Here is a 22,865-nt window from a genome sequence, read left to right as displayed (position 1 = left end):
AAGTTACATTTGTGTTTTGTAAGACATAAAAATAATGTTGAAAACTCTCATTACATACGGCAATCACCACCCTTCTTCGTTTATGTATACAATAAATAGTAATGGTCCAAGTACTGAACCTTGGGGTACTCCACTAGTGACGTTACCCTAATCGGATTTAGCGCCATTAATGATTACTAGCTGTTTCCTATCCTGTAACCACGCCATAATCCATTTTGAAATTTCTCCTCCAATTGCATGAGCCTCCACTTTTTTTATTAGTCTTTAGTGGGGGATTCTGTGGAAGGCTTTGCTAAAGTTGGGGTATATCACATCAAAATCGTGTCCGTCGTTCACTGATTCGAAAAGAGCTGAAAAGAATGTTAATATATTAGTTAGACATGAACGCCCACTTGTGAAGTCATGTTGGGAATCATTGATTAACTTGTGATTCTTGAGTAGATTTCAAATACAGTTTGAAATTATTGCTTCCAGCAATTTGCCTACAATTGATGTTAAACTGATTGGACGGTAGTTAGAGGATACTGATCTATCTCCCTTTTTGAAAATAGGTATCACATTTGCTATTCTCCAGGATTCCGGTACTACACCCGTTTTTAATGACATGCTAACAAATTTGCTAAGGGCATACTAAGTTTGTCCCTTACTGTACATTCCTTTAATATTCTGGCAAGTATCTCATCGGGACCGGTTTCCTAACATCGTTACTAGTCACTACTATCTGACGTAATATATTTTCTTCACTTTCTCCTTATATAGTCGGTGCCTCGAGAATAATGTTTAAATTCTCGGTGGAGAAAACTGTTGAAAAATGCTCAGATTATTGCTCATTTCCCCGTCGATATTAGTTAGCTCGCCAGTTGTGTTCTGACCTCGCGAGAGGAAAGGTTACGGCAGACTTAGCTCCCGGGGATAAATTGTCGGTAATGGCTAGTGCTACTTGTGAACAGGGATGTGCCCTTCTGAGGGCCGAGCTAGTGGCCCAGTTAGTGAAGGTCAAAGAAAAAAAAATTGAAATTAAAGGAAGTGATACCGAGGATGAAGGAAGAAGACACGAGACAAGGAAAGCCCGTGTCTGACGAAAACTAAGGAGAATGAAAGGTTGTGAGGAGAGGAACAACCAAAATGGTAGTGAGAAAAGACACCAACGAAACGACAACAGCTAAGTGTAAAAACACTCTGAGTCCTTTGATAGACGAATTAGACGTTAGCATAGTCAGGGACAGGGCTGACAAGGAAGGTACGAAAACCTTAATTGTTGGCGATTTCCAGATACGGTACCTGGAGAGAGCTTTTTGTGGTAAAAATAACAATAGGATGAGGGTTTGTTTGCCAGGAACTGGGGTGGGGGATATAGTTTTCGGGATGGACAATATCTTGTCTGGTAATGGGAATAAACCCATTATCTACCTCAGTGCAGGAGCAATGATATTGGCCGGTGTAGGAGCGAGGAGCTCTTTGATAACATAAGAATATAAGAATGGAGGAAACATCAGCGGGCCTATTGGCCCATACTGGACAGTCCCATTTACACCCCTCGTAAATTTATTTAAAAAATCATTAGACATGGGAGTTGTGCCAGACTTGAGGAAACAGGCAAATGTAGCACCCATATTCAAAAAGGGAGACAGACCGAGACCATCATCGTCAAATTACCGACCGATTAGTTTGACGTCAGTAGTGGGGAAATTTCTTGAATCAATTATAGCAAATAGCAGACTCTTCAGTGTGTGTACTGGTAGGGGAAGACTTATGCAAGTTGCTTCCCTGTTCTCCACGAGAGCTAGCCAGCGGCGGTAACTGAAAGCGAGAGGGAGCAAGCAATGCCTGCACCTTAATACTAACATAATGCTGCCACACTAGACGCATTACACCCCCCTGTGTACCAACACACACACACACTCGCACACACTCAGACAGACAGACAGATAGACATAGACACACACACACACACACACACACACACACACACACACACATACACAACCATTGTAAAAATTATCAATAACTTGTAATAAATCAGTGTATTCACTCCCAGTAAACACTGCTCCTTACACTGTCACTATGTTGAAATGAACTGTAGTTTGAGCTTTTCCACATCTAGTTATTATATGTCTTATTTGTGTCACTTATGTTACTTGTATATTATTTGTAATTCGTAACCCATTCCCCAAATATGTAACTGTATATTTTCAGCCTTCTGGCTGCCAAGCTCTTTCAATAAACCGTTAATTATTATTATTATTATTATTACACATACAACGTTCCAAATGCTCATTTTTACTTCCTCAGGTGCGGACAATATCAGAGACCAACAAAGAAGTGTTATTATCTCTTAAAATATCATAATATCAATATGATGGATTAAATACTGATGAACTGTAGTGACCCTACCTATGTCCGACTATCAGCCAATCGGCTGCCTTGCTACAAACTGACCCTTGGTCTCAGTTGCAAGCTACAAGTGAACAGACTATATAGTCCATCATCGTTATTTGTCGTATATGCTGAGACAATGAAGTTCACATGAGTAATTATAGCGGATATGATCTACTATGTTGTACTCGTATATTCGTAAACACACTCATGCACACATGTAAACCCACATACACGCGCGCCATCTGTTGATAAACAAAACAACTTGTTTATGAAGCTTCTGACGCAAAAGCTCAGATTCAATGTCCATGACTGTACCGAACTTTAAAATGGGGAAGTGGAGGTAGTCGAGTGCAGTCCCGGTCATCTTGCCTCCTTGTGTAAGAAGGGCTTGGTATACCACACACACACACTGGCACTAGTTCCTGGCACCTGGGCATACTCTTGGCGCCAGTATACAGCCGGCGCCCGCCACCATCGCACAGGCAGCACCGAGCTCTTCAACAACAACACCACCACCATCTCCTCGTCCAGTACAACATGGTAAGTTTTACCCTATCTTTGGATTAGTCTTGACATTTAGTAAGAAAATTATAAGAAAATTCATCGTCTTAGAGATCTTGTGTTAAGAGTGTATGTAAAGATTTAGCTGCCACGTTGACTTGAACCCGACTGTGGACGAATATAAGAAGTGTAATAATTCCTTGTTTACCGTTCACTTCGTGCACTGTGTCGTAATTCCTTAGTTTATTTTTCATTCCTCTCATCCTCCGTGTGTATTTTCATTTTTAGATATCAGCGGAAAAGACTGTATCTGAGTACATTTCTCTTATAAGTTGATTCGAGAATACATTTCAAGATACCGAAGAAAAGAGACAAAATAACATAGCCAATAGTGAAGGTTTAGTCGTAATTGCAGCTTATAATATATTCTATAAAGGCCTTTCATATTACAATGGCTCCAAGGAATTCAATGTTACCTGCCTTAATGATTGGATTACTTGAAGAATCTCCACCCCAGCTTCTTTCACCTAAGGATTAACTACGCTAACCTAACATAATCTAACTTACCCAAATTTAACCTGTTCTCATCTCCCTAAAGAGGGTTAAGGTAGTTAATCTCTGGAAGAAATAAGTTGGGGTGGATATTTTTTGAGGTGAATCGAATTATTTTTTAAGCCATTCTTCGAAATCAACCAAGGATATTTTTTAAGTGTTCAAAGATGCAGTAAGGGTTATGTTGAAAGTTCATAGGTAGCGTGACACTAGTGGTTACAACTAATTACGATTACAACCATATCTCATTACATGGCTTCCCACTCTAGATGTCTCTGAAAGTCAGTGACAATATACCTTGAAATAGTTAATAATATTCACCCTACAGATGTATTCTAAGGAAGGGGAACCACTCCAGGGTTCATCTGAAAATTCGCGCCCCGCCCCTCTCTAGCTTATTTCACCATAAAGCTAACCATCCTGACGCTAACCTAACCTAATCACCCCAGGTAGCATTAGGGTGGTTAATCATCAGGTGAAATAAGCTCAGGGGGGAATCTTCAGGTGATAAACCACTCCATAACGCTGCTAAGTATAGTGTATGTCCAATAATAAGGTTAAATAATTAAGTTTGATGAACGTGTATGTATCAAGACTTTGAAGAGTATTAGACGCATCGTAGAATTTACAGATGATTAGGTACTGTGTTTAGGAGCTCTGGTGGATATAGCTGGCTGTAGGAGGTGGGTGTTGCTGGGTGTAGGTAGCTGTTGGAGGTGAGTGTTGATGGGTATAAATGAATGTAGGTGGATCTAGATGGGATTCAGTGGGTGTAGGTTAGAAATAAGTGATGAGGTGAGAGCCAGACACAGCCGGCCGGCACACGCAGCCTCACGTGGACAAGTATAAATAGTCGCCGGCAATCCCCTCCTCTCCCATCACAGCCCTTCCCTCGTCCCCTCACTCTTATATATATATACTGTGTATATATATATATATATATATATATATATATATATATATATATATATATATATATATATATATATTTCATGTAGATCCACAATGAAAACGTATAGATAAATCTTGATAAATCACACAGGAAAAGAAACAACGGGCACCTTAGCTTTCGTCTTTATTCAAGACATCTTCAGAGGCAACTGAAGATGTCTTGATATATATATATATATATATAATCTGTAGGTGCGCGTGATGCAAGTATATGCTGATAACCAGGGCCGTCCCTAGGAGGGTGCAGGGGCAACTCAGCCACTGCTGGGCCCCACACTAGTGTCAGATTATGCGGTCAGAGGAACCCACCCCAACCAAATCCCCATGGGACTGTCGTTATGGATGGTAAGGTCACGGTTGCGATGGTGGCGTAAGCCGTCAGGTCAGATTAACCAGTCAACAGGTAATGAATCCAAGGTCACTGGGTCTAGTGCTGGGCGCAGGTACCCACACACCGGGTCGCCGGGCGGTCGCCCCTGTTCCCCCCCTAAGGACGGGCCTGCTGATAACCACATAAGAACATAAGAATGGAGGAAACTGCAGCGGGCTTATTGGCCCATACTGGGCAGTCCCGTTTACACCAACCCCTATTGCTCATATAAGCATCCAACCTATGTTTGAAGCTATTCAGCGTGAGTTAATGATGATATTTGGTAACTTCCCATTCATCCACCACTACTTCTAAACCAGTGTTTACCTGTCACCAATCTAAATTTTTCTAATTTAAACCATTGTTGTTGAGTCTGCTCCTTGGTTGATAGTTTGAGTACCTTTTAATGTCCCTTTGTTTAGCCCTGCTCTTCCACTTCAGGCCAATTTCTATCAGGTCTCCTCGCTCTACGTCTCGAGGAGTGTACCAGAGCGAATCTGTCTCTTATACTATGTTCTCAACAACGGATTAGTCTTTTATTACCCTCCCCTCTGAATTCTTTCAAGGATCTTGGTATAATCCATTCTGTAATATGGTGACTAGTAACTGAACTGGTGTAATCCAGGTGTGGTCCTAAGAGCAAGATAGAAATTTAGGATGACCTCGTTAATTAGTAACTAACACCTTTTGTATGAACCCAAGTACTTTATTAGCCTTGTTAATATAAAACCATATCGTTTACTTGGCTTAAGGTTCTGCTTATCATGATGGATTAAGGAAGAGACTTGTCTTGGCAATCATAGTACTAGCATACAAACATACGGCTTAGATAAAAAGTACAGTACCATTAAACTTTATCAATCCTTGAGAGGTCTATAGTGCACACACGCACACCATAACTCACACCACTGACGAAGTCTACAAATCTTGCTTTTAATATTACAACAAAAGCACACTACGTAAGGGTAAGGCAGCGGTGGTAGTCATAATTATCTTTAACTTAACGTTTACTAATGAGACCCTCGGGCCCAGCTTGGAAGGAGTAAGGTCAACCTAATCCACACAACAGAATATCATTAGTGACTTCAATTTCTGTTGTCAAGTCTAATCCACGTAACAAAAAATTCCTCACCACCCAGATTCAGGACAGCAAAACAATTTTAATTATTCTTATTTTAAACCAATTCCTGTCAGTCAGTTAACTATATTGCCTTTGTTTTATCCAGACTTTGTATTGTATTGTTGGTGTTTCTTTAATGTTTATCTCTACTAATATACACAAAAGAATCAGAACTTTGTGCCTTTGGGGTGTGCTCTGAGGATGGAATAATTGAGGTTACATGAAATGAAGGCATCTGGTTTACACTCCACATTTGTCACTTCATTTATCTGTCCAACCTCGTCACCCTATGGCCAAACTATGACCCACAGTACATGTTAAAAAAGAGCACAAAAAGGTGATATGGTAGTGATAGCAACAATCTCTAGATGAGGATTAACAGAAGCCTTGCTTGGGTGGGACCTGTTGGTAAATGTGACGTATGCCAGAATGTGTGGCAAGAAGAGGTAGATTTTACATTATTTATTTTTATCACCCAAGTTAAAAAACAATTAGTAAAAATAATTACATAAGAACATAAGAATTATGAAAGTGGGATATCAGGTGAGGCTGACTGGCCCATACAGGCAGATCCTTTCACACCCATCCTAGCATTTATTATGCTCATCTAACTTGTGGTTTTGAAGTTTTTCCCCATAGCGTCCCTGGATCCTACTATAGCACTCTGGTAGCCTATTCCATTATATCCACAACTTCCTATTACCAAAGTAGTGCTTTTGCCTACATCCTTTTCTCTGAATCGGAATTACCTGATTTAAAGCCAATGAGTTCTAGTTATTTCGTTATTACTGAGGCCTCAGAACATCTTCCACTCTTTACATTCTTTGAAACATCCCACTTACCCACTGCATCAATTCTCTATCATATCTCCTAATCCCCATGCCTCTCTAATGAATGCAAGCCTGCTTTTCAGTCTTTCTTCATGTATGGAAGGTTTCTAATATTATGGATCATTTTTGTCATTCTTTTCTTGTACTTCTCCAAAGAATCTACATGTCCATTCTATAATAAGGACACCAGAATTGAACCGCATAACCAGTGTGCGTACTTCACTAATGCTAGGTAGCTCAAGATAACGTCATAGTTCTACATTTTACAGACCTAGATATGAATCCCAAGAACTTGCTTGCCTTGTTGCAACGCTAATACATTGTTTTCTAGGTTTCAAGTCGTTACACAATACACCTCCAGATCTTTTCATAATCTGAGCTTATTTCGTGTTACCTAGTTATACTTTTAACGTTTGTATTCGTCTTCCCTATCTGTAGTACTCTGTGCATTTATCAGTATAACTCATTTCCACAGTCTACTGACCACTCATGTAAGGTATCTAGATCTCTTGAAGGTGTTCAGTCACTGTTCGAATTTATCACTCCCCATTTTGGTATCATCTGCAAATTTACTAATCCTACTAGTTATACTCTAAATCAAGATCACAGATGAATATAACAAAACAGCAGAGGTCGCATACAGATCCCTGGGGAACTCTGGCTTTTGACCGCACCAGTCTGACTTTAATCCATTTATGCTGACTCTTTGTTTCTACCAGTTAACCAAGACTCAATCCATTTAATAATGATCCACCTATTCCATGTGCTTCTACCTTCTTACTGAATTCTCTCATGAGGGATGTATGAACCATACTTTATTGGCCCCATTACGAGCAAAATAGAGAGAGCAGAAAAGCAGGAGAAAGAAAGATGATAACCAGTGTAACAACAGTATTGAGCCACAGTAATACACACACAATATCAATACCTACATCCTTGGATCAATCGGAGGTCAAGATCTATCAGGCTCTGCTCCTGCTGCACAAGGCGGCTGTTAAAATGGTGGTAAGTATTTGTTCAACAGACATGTAAAGTGGGTCTTGTTCTTCTTACGTTAGCATGGAGGCTTTTGGGCCACCAGCTGTGTGTTTTATTATTACTTTTCTTTTAACCGGGAGAATATTGGGTCCTCCAACTCTTTCGGTTTGCTCCAAACCTCTGAGTTTGGCTGTGTGTACGTGTGTCTAGTGGTTCGATATTGTGGCACCTGTGAAGTTCTTTGTATTTTGCAGTGCATGGTGATTTGCTGATGCTCTACGGATAGTTTTTGTTCTGTACTCGATTGAAGCTTGTTGGCTGGTTTTTGCTGATCATGCTGAGTGGTATTGGCAGGAAACGTAGGGGGCGGATGTTCTTTGAATAGGTGGAGTTGATCGTTGGTGTCCATTTTGCTGAATTTCGTAGCTCAGAAAGTTGTAATTGGGTGCTGCCTTCGCCCTAGGTTATGTGTTCTTCTTATGCCTGTTCTGTTATTGTGAGTCCCGTATTTTGCCTTCCTTGAGAATTGTATATATGTTTGTTGTTGACTGCTGGAAGTCTGTTTTGTTAATGTGTATATTCCCAAGTCGTGTGAGTTAGTCGGATTTTCCACTTTTTTCATAATCGTTAATTTGCTCGGATGGCGTGGGGCTGTTTTCGTGTCATCATCTGTTTGGTCTTGCTCTGGATGTTGGATGATTTGGTGACATCATCGTAATAGGGGTATGGATTCTTCCGTTGTAGGAGGTTGTGCTGTCCGACGGCTATATCGTGTGGTAGAGGTTGGCGAGAGGTTACCCCTGTGGTACTCTGGCTGTTTAACTTGATGCTTGGGTTCGGTTAATTTGCGGATTTCTGTTTATAATGCAAGCTCTTGATCTGTTGGTTGGAGGTTCCTATTAGAGTTTAATTTTCTGGCAGAATTGTTCGCTGTGGCAATTAAGCCTGTGTCTGTTATTAGTTTTGCCATTTATTCATATGTTTTTGAACATGTTTCTTAGTTGTTCGTGTATGGTGTTATATTGTCTCTGTATTCCGGCGTCCATCCTTGTTTTTTATGATTAATTTATACTATATTACTCGAATTGTGTCTGTGGCGGATTCTAATTCTGCACAAGTTTTTGAGAGTGTGGTAATGTTCGGTGAGCGGGTCTCGGGGTATGTGGTGTTTCCACGTTTTAGCTCCACGTTTCTCAAAAAATTCTCATATTCTAGTGTGTTGGGTTCATTTGGGAGGTGTGTTAGCTGGGGAGTTGGGTGATTTGATGATTCCTTAACTCTTTTAATTCATCCTTGTTGATCGATCAGAAGCTGTATCTCAATCCTGGCAGGGATCTGTGTGTATTGGGCGTGATGTGGAGAGTGCGGCTACGATAGAGATGGTCACTGGTGGTTGGCTGGGCTGGGTTTCATTGAGCAGTGCTAAGATGGTGATGCTGGTTTGTTATTACTATGTCCGATGTCCGAAGTGACCCTGCTCTGGTGTATGGGGAATTCTGGGCCAAGGCGCACTGGTGCTGCTGTGGTTTAATCATGTGTTTAAGATCTGCCTTACGGCGTTGTTGTCCTGTCTTCAAGACGCGTGTGAAAAATATTTAGGTCACCCAGAAAAGTCAACATGCTGGTACATTTCTTCTCATCAGGCAGAGCATGTCTGCTAGAGGAAATATGGATCTTCTCAGAGGGATGTAACTGACAAGAAATTTTTCTTGAAAATGAATCATGTATCTTGTGTTGTATGTTCCGTTTGGATGGCTATGGCACCCATCATGTTGTGTGTCTTGACTGTTTTTTGGTAGACTGTAGTTAAATATTTGATATTTGTTCTGAGTTTTTCTCAATGTGCTAATTTAGGAGGATAATATCTGCTGATGCATGTGTTATATAGGTCGCTTGCTCGGGATCGATGTTGAAACATTGCGCTGGGATTATTTTAAGTTTCATTTGCTGCGAAGGCTTGGTGCTAGAGCTGGTTTGCGCCAGTGTTGCTGACCGATGCTCCTGACACTTTCTGTCAGTCAGCAGGCCCAGGCGGATTTTTTATACGCCGATGACTTTCGATCAACTTTCTTATCCTGCTGTGTCTTGTGAGTGCATTTTTCTCTTTAATTAGTGTTTAAATGTGTGTTCTAAGTGTTTGTCTGTGGCGTGTATTTTATCTCCTTGTCTTATTTCTGCCAGGAGTCTCTCTGTTGAGACTATGGGGAGCAGTACTTGAGCTAAAATCAGCTGTCGATTCTGTCCCTAGGTCTTCATTCTCCGTGATCTTTCTGGTGTGACGGTGGTGGTGCCATAGTTCCTGCTTGGTTCTCTTTTGTGCTTGAATTTGGCGGCGTAATTTATTTTGTGGCGATTTCGTCTGTCTTCTCCATCGTTACCTCCTCGCTTGCTGCTCGATATATGTCGGGGATAACCTGTTCTTGGGCCGCGTTTCTTGGTTTGCGGTACTCTCTAACGTATATCATAAGAACATAAGAACATGCTCCCCTCACTCTACGTCTCTCAAGGGAGTGCAAATTAAGATGCTTTAACCTGTCTCTGTACTCAAGGTTCCTAATGCCCGGGATTAGTCTTGTCATTCTCCTCTGAATGCACCAAGGGATTCTATATCCATTCTCTGTAATACGGTGACCAGAACTGAACTGCATAATCAGGTGTGGTCTCACAAGAGCAAAGATACAGTTTTAGGATGACCTCGCTAGTCTTGTAACTAACACTCCTTTGTATGAACCCAAGTACTTTATTAGCCTTGTTACGAGCAAAACACATTGTTTACTTGGCTTAAGGTTCCTACTTATCATTACTCCTAAATGTCTCTCGCAGTCGGATTTCTCTATGGCATCGTTGTTCATCTGGTATCTGGTTTCCCTGTTTACATCTCCTATACTGAGTACTTTACATTTGTCGACGTTGAATTTCATGTTGAATATTTCGGTAGAAGGCACGTCGTTTGGGAATGCCATGCCTGGTAAGTTGTTGGCGACGAACATTAAACCTAGTATTAACAAATAAAGAAAATATTATCAGAGATATCACAGTAGGGGAAGAACTAAGTAACAGTGAACACAGAGAAATCAGGTTCACCCTAAATTGGGAAACGAAAAACAATGACAATATGGTCAGAGTCCCAAACTTTCGGTTGGCGGGTTATCAGGGGTTAAGAAGGTACCTAGGTGAGGTCACCTTGGAACAGTCACGTCAGTTCCCAGTAGGAAGGGGTGAGGTCATAAATGACACAACAATTGATCATGACTATAATATATTCACTAGTATACTACATAAAGCACAAGAACAAAATATACCATACAGAAAAATTAGAAAAGACGAAGAGTGCGGGGAGATATGATAGAAGTATTTAAGTGGGTGAATGGAATCAATAAAGGGGATATAGATAAAGTTCTTATAATATCTGAGCAGGATAGGACTCTGAGCAACGGATTCAAGTTGGATAAGTTTAGGTTTAGGAGGGAGATAGGAAGAAACTGGTTCACAAATAGGGTGGTGGACGAGTGGAACAAGCTTAGCAACTTTGTAGTAAGTGCGGGAACTCTGGAAAGTTTTAAAAGGAGGCTAGATAGATTCATAGATGATAGAGAGTGGTAGTAACTCTCGACAGGAGCTGCCATGCACAGGCCAACCGGCCTATTGCAGACTCCTTATTTTCTTATGTTGTTATGTTCTTATGCTGCTATGGCAAAAGTTCCAGATCTGGCTATGTTCATGATGTGGGCGTGGATAATAGTGGTCATTATTTTTATTGAAAGGTTATATCCAAGTTGAAGTAAAATAGGTTGCTTTGCGGGGTGCTGAGGTTACTTTTTCGAAGACCTTTGTCGTTTCTCTGGTTAATTTTGTCAGCTGAATATGTCCTGTTTTGCTGTTCCCGTGTCTTCTCCCTCTCCTTCTCCTTCTTTTGGCGAACTATTGCTTTTCGTGTGGGGGGTTATCGAGCAGCCAGTGTTCTGTGATCTCCTTCGCAGTTTAAGCATTTGGGGGTTAACTTTGTTTTTACATTCCCTAAAGGTGTGCCCCTTGTTTCCGCATTCTGGGCAGTACTTTGTGCCCATGTTAGGGCAGCGATGTGTTAATCCGTCCACGATAGAGAGGCCTGGGACTGCACATAAGAACATAAGAAAATAAGGAGTCTGCAATAGGCCGGTTGGCCTGTGCATGGCAGCTCCTGTCGAGAGTTACTACCACTCTCTATCATCCATGAATCTATCTAGCCTCCTTTTAAAACTTCCCAGCGTTCCAGCACTTACTACAAAGTTGCTAAGCTTGTTCCACTCGTCCACCACCCTATTTGTGAACCAGTTTCTTCCTATCTCCCTCCTAAACCTAAACTTATCTAACTTAATGCGTTGCTACGAGTCCTATCCTGCTCGGATATTATAAGAACTTTATCTATATCTCCTTTATTGATTTCTTTCACCCATTTAAATACTTCTATCATATCTCCCCGCACTCTTCGTCTTTCTAGGGAATGCAAGTTTAATTTCTTTAACCTATCTTGATATGGAAGGTTTCTAAGTCCCGGAATCATTTTTGTCATTCTTTACTGGTTCTCATGACGCTACGACACCATATGGTGAATGAATTACTACAGCATCATGTGAGGTCCCTCATAACACCATCTGTGAGGGAATTACTACGCAACGTGAGGCCGTTCAAAACACCACCTGTGAGGGAATTACTACACCACATCAGGCCCCTCATAACACCACCTGTGAGGGAATTACTACACCACATCAGGCCCCTCATAACACCACCTGTGAGGGGATTACTACACCACATCAGGCCCCTGCTATCTCCACCACCTGTGAGGTGCCACACATCAAGCCCTCCATAACACCACCACCTGTGAGATTACCACACCATCAGGCCTCATAACACCACCTGTGAGGGAATTACTACACCACATCAGGCCCCTCATAACACCACCTGTGAGGGAATTACTACACCACATCAGGCCCCTCATAACACCACCTGTGAGGGAATTACTACACCACATCAGGCCCCTCATAACACCACCTGTGAGGAAATTACTACACCACGTGAGGACCTTCATAACACCATCTGTGAGGGAATTACTACACTATGTGTTTGCTTTTCAACACTTCAGCGCACGTGACCTATGTGATCTCCACTATAAGCATTAATTTGTATGTTCACTGTATGTATGTTCCTTCACCTTTCTCTAATGAAATCCTTGTTAACCCTCCCCTCACTTGTCAATGTATGTAATAAGTCTTTTATGTCCAATGCATATTTTCAGCCTTCGGGCTGTTGAACTTTTTCAATAAACCTTTAAATATTATTATTATTATTATTATTATTATTATTATTATTATTATTATTATTATTATTATTAATATTATTATTATTAATATTATTATTATTATTATTATTATTATTATTATTATTATTATTATTATTACTATTATTATTATTATTATTTTTATTATTATTATTATTATTATTATTATTATTATTATTATTATTATTATTTTTATTATTATTATTATTATTATTATTATTATTATTATTATTATTATTATTATTATTATTATTATTATTTAACATTCTTATTGTTATTATTATTACACACACACACACACAGGTAGCTTGTGGTACTATCTTGAGTAGAACATGAATGCCACAGAGTGGATGCCGCTGCGGCTGGTGTGCACCTCTGGTCTACCACCCGCCAGTGACGTCACCCGCCAAAATAACTCCGGGCATGCCTCCTGCCGATGGTGATACATGTCTCCCACCCCTTCTCCATCACCACCAGGTCCTGATGACTAACACAAGCCTTCTCCACGTATCCTCTATCACTTCCGTGTAATATTTTACCAAATATAGAACAATTCACGCTCCTTTCACGTCCACTCCTTCACATCCCGCAAAGGAGCACACACCTCCACGTCGCCATCACTAACACACTCTTCCATGTCACCACTGACAACACACACACTTCGTCATGTACTGCTAACTCACGCCTCCCCTCACCGCTTTGATATATCAGTCTAATGAACAAATACTTTCTTAATGCTATATAAAGATCCAGTTTACGGCGCCTTATATGTGGTTTCATCCTCATCTCCATCTTCCTTTTATTCTGTTTCTTCTGTTCTATCTTTTTCTACTTCGTTCTGTTCTTCACTTAAATAAGAAAACGGTTGATTTTACATGAGAAAATGAATAATGTGCTAAGGGATAACAATTATAATTTCAACATTCATTCAAAACATTCCCCCACTAAGAGAACTCAGAACTAAGTGCATCTAATTGTGGATTTCTCTACAATGATTCAGAAAACTTATCTTATATTTATTATTCTTTCTTTTATGCGAATATTTAAATCGAATATAAAGAGATTGGGCGAAGCAGTTAAAATCAAAATTACAGCATATATATATATATATATATATATATATATATATATATATATATATATATATATATATATATATATATATATATATATATATATATATATATATATATATACACTAGCGGAATCGCCGCCCTCTGGGCGGCTCTTTCGCTAGGCCACGGTAGGACGCCACCCTCCGGAAGGCTCCACATTGTCTCACAGTAGTGCATTGAGGTGTCTGCTTTGATGCTGAGTTTGTACTCGTCAGCAAGCATGTTTTCCAGGGCATTTTTAAATGACTATATATACGTGTTGCGCTCATGCAGCATTTCTTGGATAGATATGACAATGTCATGTCTGACACCTTGGATGTTGCCACACCTGATAGTAGTCTGCTTTTCATGATCTCCCATGAAGTAGATTTGGAGGAACTTTGCCTGCTCATCTTCCAGTGGTAAGAGGGATCCTGCTTTGTGTTAGACTTGACCCTGGACTTCGAATGTTGGTATGTATCCGTGCTCACGAACTACTCTGGTAGCTCCAAAGGATGTCATCTGGAAGCATGAATTGTACTTCCGTATATCTTCCAAGAAGTGTTTTGACTCTGGTGTTGTTCCCAGTGATGTACTTGCATATATATATATATATATATATATATATATATATATATATATATATATATATATATATATATATCAGGTAGCAATTTAAACAACTTTGGTATCACTGTAATATCTGTAATTTTTCTATGTATCCCACATAGTCCCTGTAATTCACCCTCTCCATCCATATATCCCAAACCTATACAGCTTTAATTGTTCACTTCTTTAACTTGTTCCATGTATTTCCATAGCCCCTGTAACTTACTGATGCATCTCTATAACTCCATTTGTAACTTATTATGCATCTTCCATAGACCAAGTCCCAGGTTGCTGATCAGACTTTCTGCCTCTTTACACACAATTGCAGGGTCTCAATTGTTTCTCCTACTTTGACAACACAACATACATATATCGTTTCTCACTATTGATCTTTTTTTTTGTATTTCTTTATTATTATTATCATTATTATTATTGTTAGTTTTGTTAATTTTATTATTATTATTATTATTATTATTATTATTATTATTATTATTATTATTATTATTTCATACTTATTTTGTATTTTTATTATAAATTTTATTTACTTAAACTTATTATTATTATTATTGTTATTATTATTACATTTTCGCCCCCATGATTTTGAATTGATTTTGCCGCTTACAGCGGCTACTTTATAATGCACCCCACACTCATCCTGTGAGCGGTAGCGCAAAAGGATTACAGAGTAGAGTTTACAAAGGGTCATAATAATTAACCCCCGTTGTCAGGATATTATGGCACTGAATGTTACACAGTATTTCAATAACATTATTTGTTTAGTTCTATACATAAAGGGTAACTTATTCACAACTGCGTGAGTACAGGCGTGTGAGGCAGTATGTCTGGCCTCACACTTTGTTATTCACATTTACGTGAGAAGTATTCAAGCACATTGTGTATTTGGTTCTGTACATGAGAATTTATATAGTTACTAAGTGCAAAAAGTGGATACAATCTTAATATGTCGGCTATCTTGCCATTAGAGATGAAGTGTTGTGCCATTTCACACACAGTGTGCTTGGACCTGTCCTAAAGGTTCTATCTTCACACAGTCGGGACGTAGTGTTCAAGTGTGTGGCCATATGTATGGCCACACTTTACTAGTTGTTTACATCTGCTTGAGGAACATACTGCCAAAGGTACTTATATCCTAACCTTAATCTAGCGGTTTCAACATCTTGTAATCTAGTGATCTTGTTACTTGCTCCATATACATGTTTCACTTGATACATCTCATCATGGTAACCTATGGATCGACTAGTGCCTGTTTGCACTAGTTTGCTTGCGTCAAACTCATCAATAAGTTCTTTCCTAATTACAGTTTTAAGGGTTCTTTTGACAGACCCAAATTGTATTCAACGGTGTCTTTGTTAGACGCGAGTTTGGCGAGGGCATCAACTCTTGTCATGTTTTATGAGGCCTAGGTGAGGGGATCCACAACAGTTTGACCTTGACACCCGGTCAACAAGGCACGCATATTTGTGTCTGGCTTCAGAGACAAGGCGTGGCAACCTGAGCTAGGGTGCCAAGGGCAAGTAGTGAGGATAGTCAGTGATGATGAGACTGTCAGTAATAGTGGTTTCAATGATTTAATAGCTGTGAGTATGGCAACTAATTCAGTTTGTATAGTGGATGCCCAGTTGTTAATTCTAACTCCTTTCTCAATTATATTACCGTCAGGTTGAGTCACAACAACAGCACTTCCAGCCCTCCCACAAGCGGTGTTAAGAGATCCATCAGTGTAGATGGTCTGTGTGATATTATCATCAGTCTGTAGAGTGTGTATGTGTTCAAGAGCTCTCAATTTGGCAGTGTGTTGGAGATAAATACTTTGTATAATTAATTTTTTAGGCGGATACGTCGGTATTGTGATATCGAAGGGAACTGTCCCCTCAGGCCCCTATGTGGGTCACTGAGTTAGTGACCTGTGCCCGGGTGGGCTAATCCCTGTAAAAAGAATGCCTCTACAACACTCAGTCACCTGTTTAATTTTTTCGTGCGTGTGTGTGTATCTTTGCTTATCTTGACACCTCTTCTTCGCCATGTCCACAGCGTGAGTGTATCAGCGTACATGTAGGGCAGGCAGGCGTGCAAATAGGCAACGCCTGCTGGGAGTTGTACTGCCTGGAACATGGTATCCAGCCCGATGGATCTATGCCCTCTGATAAGATAGCCGGCCACCACGACGACTCCTTCAGCACCTTCTTCAGTGAGTCAGGCTCCGGTAACCATGTACCCAGAGCCGTGTTTGTCGACCTAGAGCCAACAGTTATTGGTAAGTCGGTTGTTACTTTCAGGTTGTATTGTATTCTGCTGTTTCTGAGGTGTGAAATAGTGAGCTATCTGTATCCTAGTTACTCATAGAGTACATGAATTTGTTGCATATATCTTAGTTTTCGATATTCGAATTAGCTTTTATGTGCTGGTTATTTATGTACGAGTTAGTTGAGTTTTTGGTAAATCACTCTATACAAGTGAATTGTGTATATGCTGGCTCTCTATATGAGAATAGATTGTGTATATATTGGTTCTATACGAATTAACTGTGTCTATTGACTCGATTCAGTATAGTATATAGTATACAGTGTAGTACTTTTCTAAATTAGTTGTGTATACATCTTGTTTTACTAATATGGGTATATGTTGATGCTGGGGTACAGATGAAGTAAGAACAGGTACGTACCGGAAGCTGTTTCACCCTGAGCAGCTCCTGACGGGGAAGGAGGACGCTGCCAACAACTATGCTCGCGGCCACTACACCATCGGGAAAAAGCTGATCGACATTACCATGGAGAGAGTTAGGAAGCTGGCTGATCAGTGTTCTGGTCTACAGGTACGACTCTCGCCGTTATCTCCTTAAATACTATGATTTGGTCATTTGAGTATGATGAATAACTCCTTGAATACGATGACCTAATTTCCTAAGTACGATGACTTAATCCCTGGGGTACGATAGTTAATCCCTGAAAGCGCCGACCGAATTTCTTAAGCCCATGAGTACGATGGCTTAAATGGTTAAGTACAATGTCTTGGCCCGTAAAATGATGACTTAACCTCCTTAGCAAGATTATTTGACTCCTCGAGTACGAGGATTTGGCTCCTTGAGTACGATGACAACCTCCTGAGTACAACACCACCGTACTCGAAATGATAAGTCCATATAATCAAGAGATTAAAACATGGAACTCAAAGGGTCACCACATCGTTTTGAAGAGGTCAAGTCATCGTACTCTCCAAGGGTCATGTCATCGTTTTCAGGGGGTTAAGTCATCGTTTTCAATGGATCAAGTCATCTTTTTAAGGGGTCAAGTCATTATTTTCAAGGGATCAAGTCATCGTTTTAAAGGGATCAAGTCATCCTACTCGAGGGGTCAAGTCATCGTACTCGAGGGGTCAGGTCATCATTTTCAAGGGGTCAAGGCATTGTTTTCAAGGGGTCAGGTCATCTTTATCAAGGGGTCAAGGCATTGTTTTCAAGGGGTCAAGTCATTATTTTCAAGGGGTCAAGGCATTGTTTTTAAGGGGTCAAGTCATTATTTTCAGGGATAAGTCATTGTTTTCAAGGGATCAAGTTATCGCGGTTGTGGAGTTAGACTACCTAGTAAAAAACAAATTCTGGTTAACTATTTCACTTCTCTTCCCGTCTGTTACCATGTTGTGGCCAGACGTAGGTATTAATGGCGATTTTGTGTTGTATTCTTTGTATATCTGTGTATGTATGGATGTATTAATGAATGCAATATGGCCCGACATCGGTATTAATGGAAGCTCTGTGCTGTATTTGGTATACATCTGCCTTTGGTTGGCATTGATTTTTCCTTCAATCTGGAGATATTCTGACTCGTTTTGAGCAGGAGTCGCAAGTAAGAACTGGAACGTGTATCTTGTATTTGCCTAATATCCAGGATAAAGTCAGAATTTTTTTATAGTAATGGTATTAAAGGTGTCAAATTTGAGTTAGTCTCCCATTTTAATGGTTAGTTCACATCGTGTCATTATTTCTGGGAGTCACCATATTTATCTATACTGTATGACGCAGTAACTCTTAATGGATTCAATTACTAATGGGCTTTAATCCTTATGGTTAAGTTAGATTTGCTTAGCTAGGTTACGTTGTGTTTGGGTTTCCTTAGGCTTGGTTAGGTATGGTCGGCTTAGTTAGGTCCTGTTATGTTTGGTTCTGTTAGGTTAGGTTTGGTTAGGTTAGGCTGGGTTGAGTTGAGCTGGGTTGGGTTGGGTTGGAGTGAGGTTAAATGAGGGTTAGGCTAAAGTTGGATTGGGTTGAGTTGACCTGGGTTGGTTGGGTTGACTTGGGTTAGGGTGAGCTGCAGTGAGGTTTAGTGAAATCAAGCGAAGTTAGGTTAAATTAGTGTGAATTTAAGTGAGGTTGGGTGAGGTTAAGCAGATTGGAGCCTTTTTAGGACTGCTTGGCTCCCTATACCTTGAGCTCCAGCAGTAGTATTCTTCTCTCCTGGCAGGGGTTCCTCATCTTCCACTCCTTCGGCGGCGGCACGGGCTCTGGGTTCACCTCTCATGATGGAGAGACTTTCCCTAGACTACGGCAAAAAGAGCAAGCTGGAGTTCGCCATCTACCCCGCCCCTCAGGTAACGCACTCACACACACACTTGTCAGCCACACACACTCAACTGTCAGTCACAAACACACTCATCTGTCACACAAACTCACGTACACTCTTGCCACACACACACACACACACACACACACACACACACACACATTTTACCTATTTTCGTGATGTTTAACCCTTATCTGAATAATATTGAAATGTGAAGGGTAATGACAGCAGTGATGAGGATAATCATTATGACGACGATGACGATGAGAAATAATATGATACAGAGTTGGTGCATTTGGCGACGACAAACAACAAGTCAAGCCACGAGGAAAGAACTGCCATACTTCTCTGTGTCTCATATGACCTGCATACAGTAGCTACTATATCCTCCTCCTCATCCTGCAGGTGGCGACGGCCGTGGTAGAACCTTATAACTCCATCCTGACGACCCACACCACCCTAGAACACTCCGACTGTGCCTTCATGGTCGACAACGAGGCCATCTACGACATCTGCCGCAGGAACCTGGACATAGAACGACCCACTTACACCAACCTCAACAGGCTTATTGGTCAGATTGTCTCCTCCATCACCGCCTCCCTCAGGTGTGTGGGACTAGGGGCTGAGGGAGGAGATGTGGTTTGATGTAGGGAAGGATAGAGATGGACTGTGGGAAGGAGAGGAAGGATTGGTAGATCGTTATTATGTGGAGAAGGGGCAGGAAGTGTTATATGATGATGGGAATGATATTATTGTCTTTATATAATGACGTGTTCGATGGCTCCCTGTAACTCACCCCTCTCCCTTTTGCAGGTTCGACGGCGCCCTAAATGTTGACCTAACGGAATTCCAGACGAATTTAGTGCCCTACCCGAGGATACACTTCCCCTTGGTCACCTACGCCCCAGTAGTGTGGGCAGCGAAGGCCAACCACGAGCAGCTGTCAGTCGCCGAGATCACCAGCTCCTGCTTCGAGCCAGCCAATCAGGTGAGTGCAAGAGATGAGAGGAGCGGGTGGGAGAAGATGTTGTGGAGAGATTTGGCTCGAAAAGTGGAGATGAGGAGATGCGAGTGGTCAGGAAGGAGGAATAAGCGAGACAAGAATGAGGGGGTGGTGGAGGATAGAGTTAATAAATGTGGTTAGAGGAGGGAGGACGAGACAGAAGGGGTAAATATGGAAGGCAGGGTGACGGAATAATAACGCTTACATCAATCAATGTTAATTATTCCCAGATGGTGAAGTGTGACCCAAGACATGGCAAGTACATGGCCTGCTGTCTGCTGTACCGAGGTGATGTGGTACCCAAGGACGTCAACTGTGCCATCGCTACTATCAAGACCAAGCGATCTATCCAGTTTGTTGATTGGTTGCCCACCGGGTTTAAGGTGAGTGACAGGAACGAGTGGGTGGGAGGAGAGGGAGGGATGGGGAGGGTGAGAGGGAAAGGGAGAGGGAGAGTTAGGTAGCAGGGAGAAAGAGGGAGGAAAGGAAAAGGTGAGAGGAAGGGAGGGAGAGAAGTTTAAGTAACAAAGAGAGAGAGAGGGAAGGGAGGAAAATAGGATAAGAGGAAGGAAAGGTTAGGGTGAGAGGCAGGAGAGAAGGGAGAGAAGAAGAAGGGATTAGGGTAGCAGCGAGAGAAGGGGAGAGAGTGGGAGATGGGGTAGGAGAGGGAGGGTTAGGAGGGAGAGAGACGGAGGGAAGGAACAATAGTGGGGTGGGGAGGGACTTTAGTTGTAAGAGGATGGAGGGAGGAAGAAGACGAGGAAGAGGGAGAGAAAGGCAGGGCGAGAGAAGGAGAAGGAAGATGGTAGAGAATGAGGGAATAGAAGGAAAGGGATAAAAATAACAGTTGGTTGAATTAATGTTTAGTACAGAATAGAAGACTGGATAGTTAAATTTAGTCTTAAAACAGTGACAGAAGACTGGGTGGTTGGATTCCAATACAGGCGAAAACAAATTAATCTCGACAGGTAACCAATTCACACTTAATTACTACCCTCCATTTATTTAACCCCGCCTCGGTTATGTTGTTCAGGTGGGGATCAACTACCAGGCGCCGACCGTCGTACCTGGGGGAGACCTGGCCAAGGTGTCGAGGGCCGTATGTATGTTGTCCAATACTACGGCCATCGGGGAGGCCTGGGCCCGCCTCGACCATAAGTTTGATCTGATGTACGCCAAGAGAGCCTTCGTTCACTGGTGGGTGTTGGTGGTACTCTGTGTTGGAGGAGCATTGTAGTTTATTTCTTGATGAGAACTTCTCTTCTCTTCTCTTCTCTCTATTTCTCTGGTGTCTGATCTGTCCCATTCTCTCTCTGCTTCTGTCTCTGATCTCTTTCTGTCTTGCTAATTTTCTCTTACTTTGCTCACTCTCTCTTTTATTGCCGACTTTCTCTGGTATCAATATCTCTTCCTCTTTGCCTGTCTGTCTATTTCTCCCCCTGGTGATATTATACTATTAAGGCAGTATGGTGGGCCAGGAAGGTTAAGGTCAGTTGTCTATGAAGAATACATTATTTCACAGTCTTTGACACTCTTCTTTACCTAGATTATCTTCCTAGATTATCTCTCTTTCTAGAGCTGAGGTGTGACAGTACTCCTAAGGTAGTGAGAGGTGTGACAGTACTCCTACGGTAGTGAGAAGTGTGACAGTGCCTACTGTAAAAGGAGATGCGATAGTACTCTTACGGAAGTGAAAAGTGTGACAGTACCTCCTCCTGAAGTTGTATAGAACATGTTATGACCGACTACACAATACACCTTGACCTCTTCTTCAGGTATGTGGGAGAAGGCATGGAGGAGGGCGAGTTCTCTGAGGCCCGAGAGGACTTGGCTGCACTCGAGAAGGACTATGAAGAGGTCGGTCTCGATTCCTCTGACGAGGCCGAGGAGGAGCCCGAAGAGTTTTAAACGACTCCCTGGTGGAGAAGAGAGTCGGCACCGTCAGTAGGGCAACAATTATCACGAATGGTCACAATAAAGAGATATAAGAGAAACATATTACGTTTTCTTTAGTTTGGGCTGTGTTTCGTCAGCTCAATGTCCACCTTTCCTGATCTGACCGAAAGCGTTGTTTTTCCAGCATGGGGGAGATTTTTCTTGTTTGTTTTATCTCTTCTTGTAATTAGGACTTTAACTTCACCACAAGGAGGAAAGCTTTACCTTCGTCTCCATCCTCCTTGTGTCTCGTTGTTTTCTAGTGTGGTCGTAGTGTGACGAGTGAGGATATCAATTGGTTACACTAATACACACTACGTAATCCTAACTACACACCACATACTACATATTACACATTACAAAATACACACTGTATTATGCAATACACACTACACATTGCATTATACACTACACACATCTACATTACACAATACACAACACACACCACACACCACACACTACACAATACAAATTACACAATCCACATCACACACTACACACTAAACACTACACATCACACACTACACACTAAACACTACACACATCACACACTTCACATTGCACCACACATTGCTCACCACACACCACACATTCTACAACACACAATACACACCACACACACCACACACACTACTCACCACACACACCA

The 22,865-nt window shown here is 41.3% G+C and overlaps 1 pseudogene; it reads left to right on the top strand.

The window, feature by feature from the left end:
• Nucleotides 1–2,778: 2,778 nt before the first annotated feature.
• Nucleotides 2,779–22,275, top strand: LOC121869788 (annotated as a pseudogene).
• Nucleotides 22,276–22,865: the final 590 nt, after the last annotated feature.

Source organism: Homarus americanus, unplaced genomic scaffold (genome assembly GCF_018991925.1).
Source record: "Homarus americanus isolate GMGI-L3 unplaced genomic scaffold, GMGI_Hamer_2.0 scaffold32583, whole genome shotgun sequence".
In the NCBI taxonomy this organism is placed as follows: domain Eukaryota; kingdom Metazoa; phylum Arthropoda; class Malacostraca; order Decapoda; family Nephropidae; genus Homarus; species Homarus americanus.
Note: the sequence above shows the minus strand (reverse complement) of the source record. Positions and strands in the feature narration are given on the sequence as shown.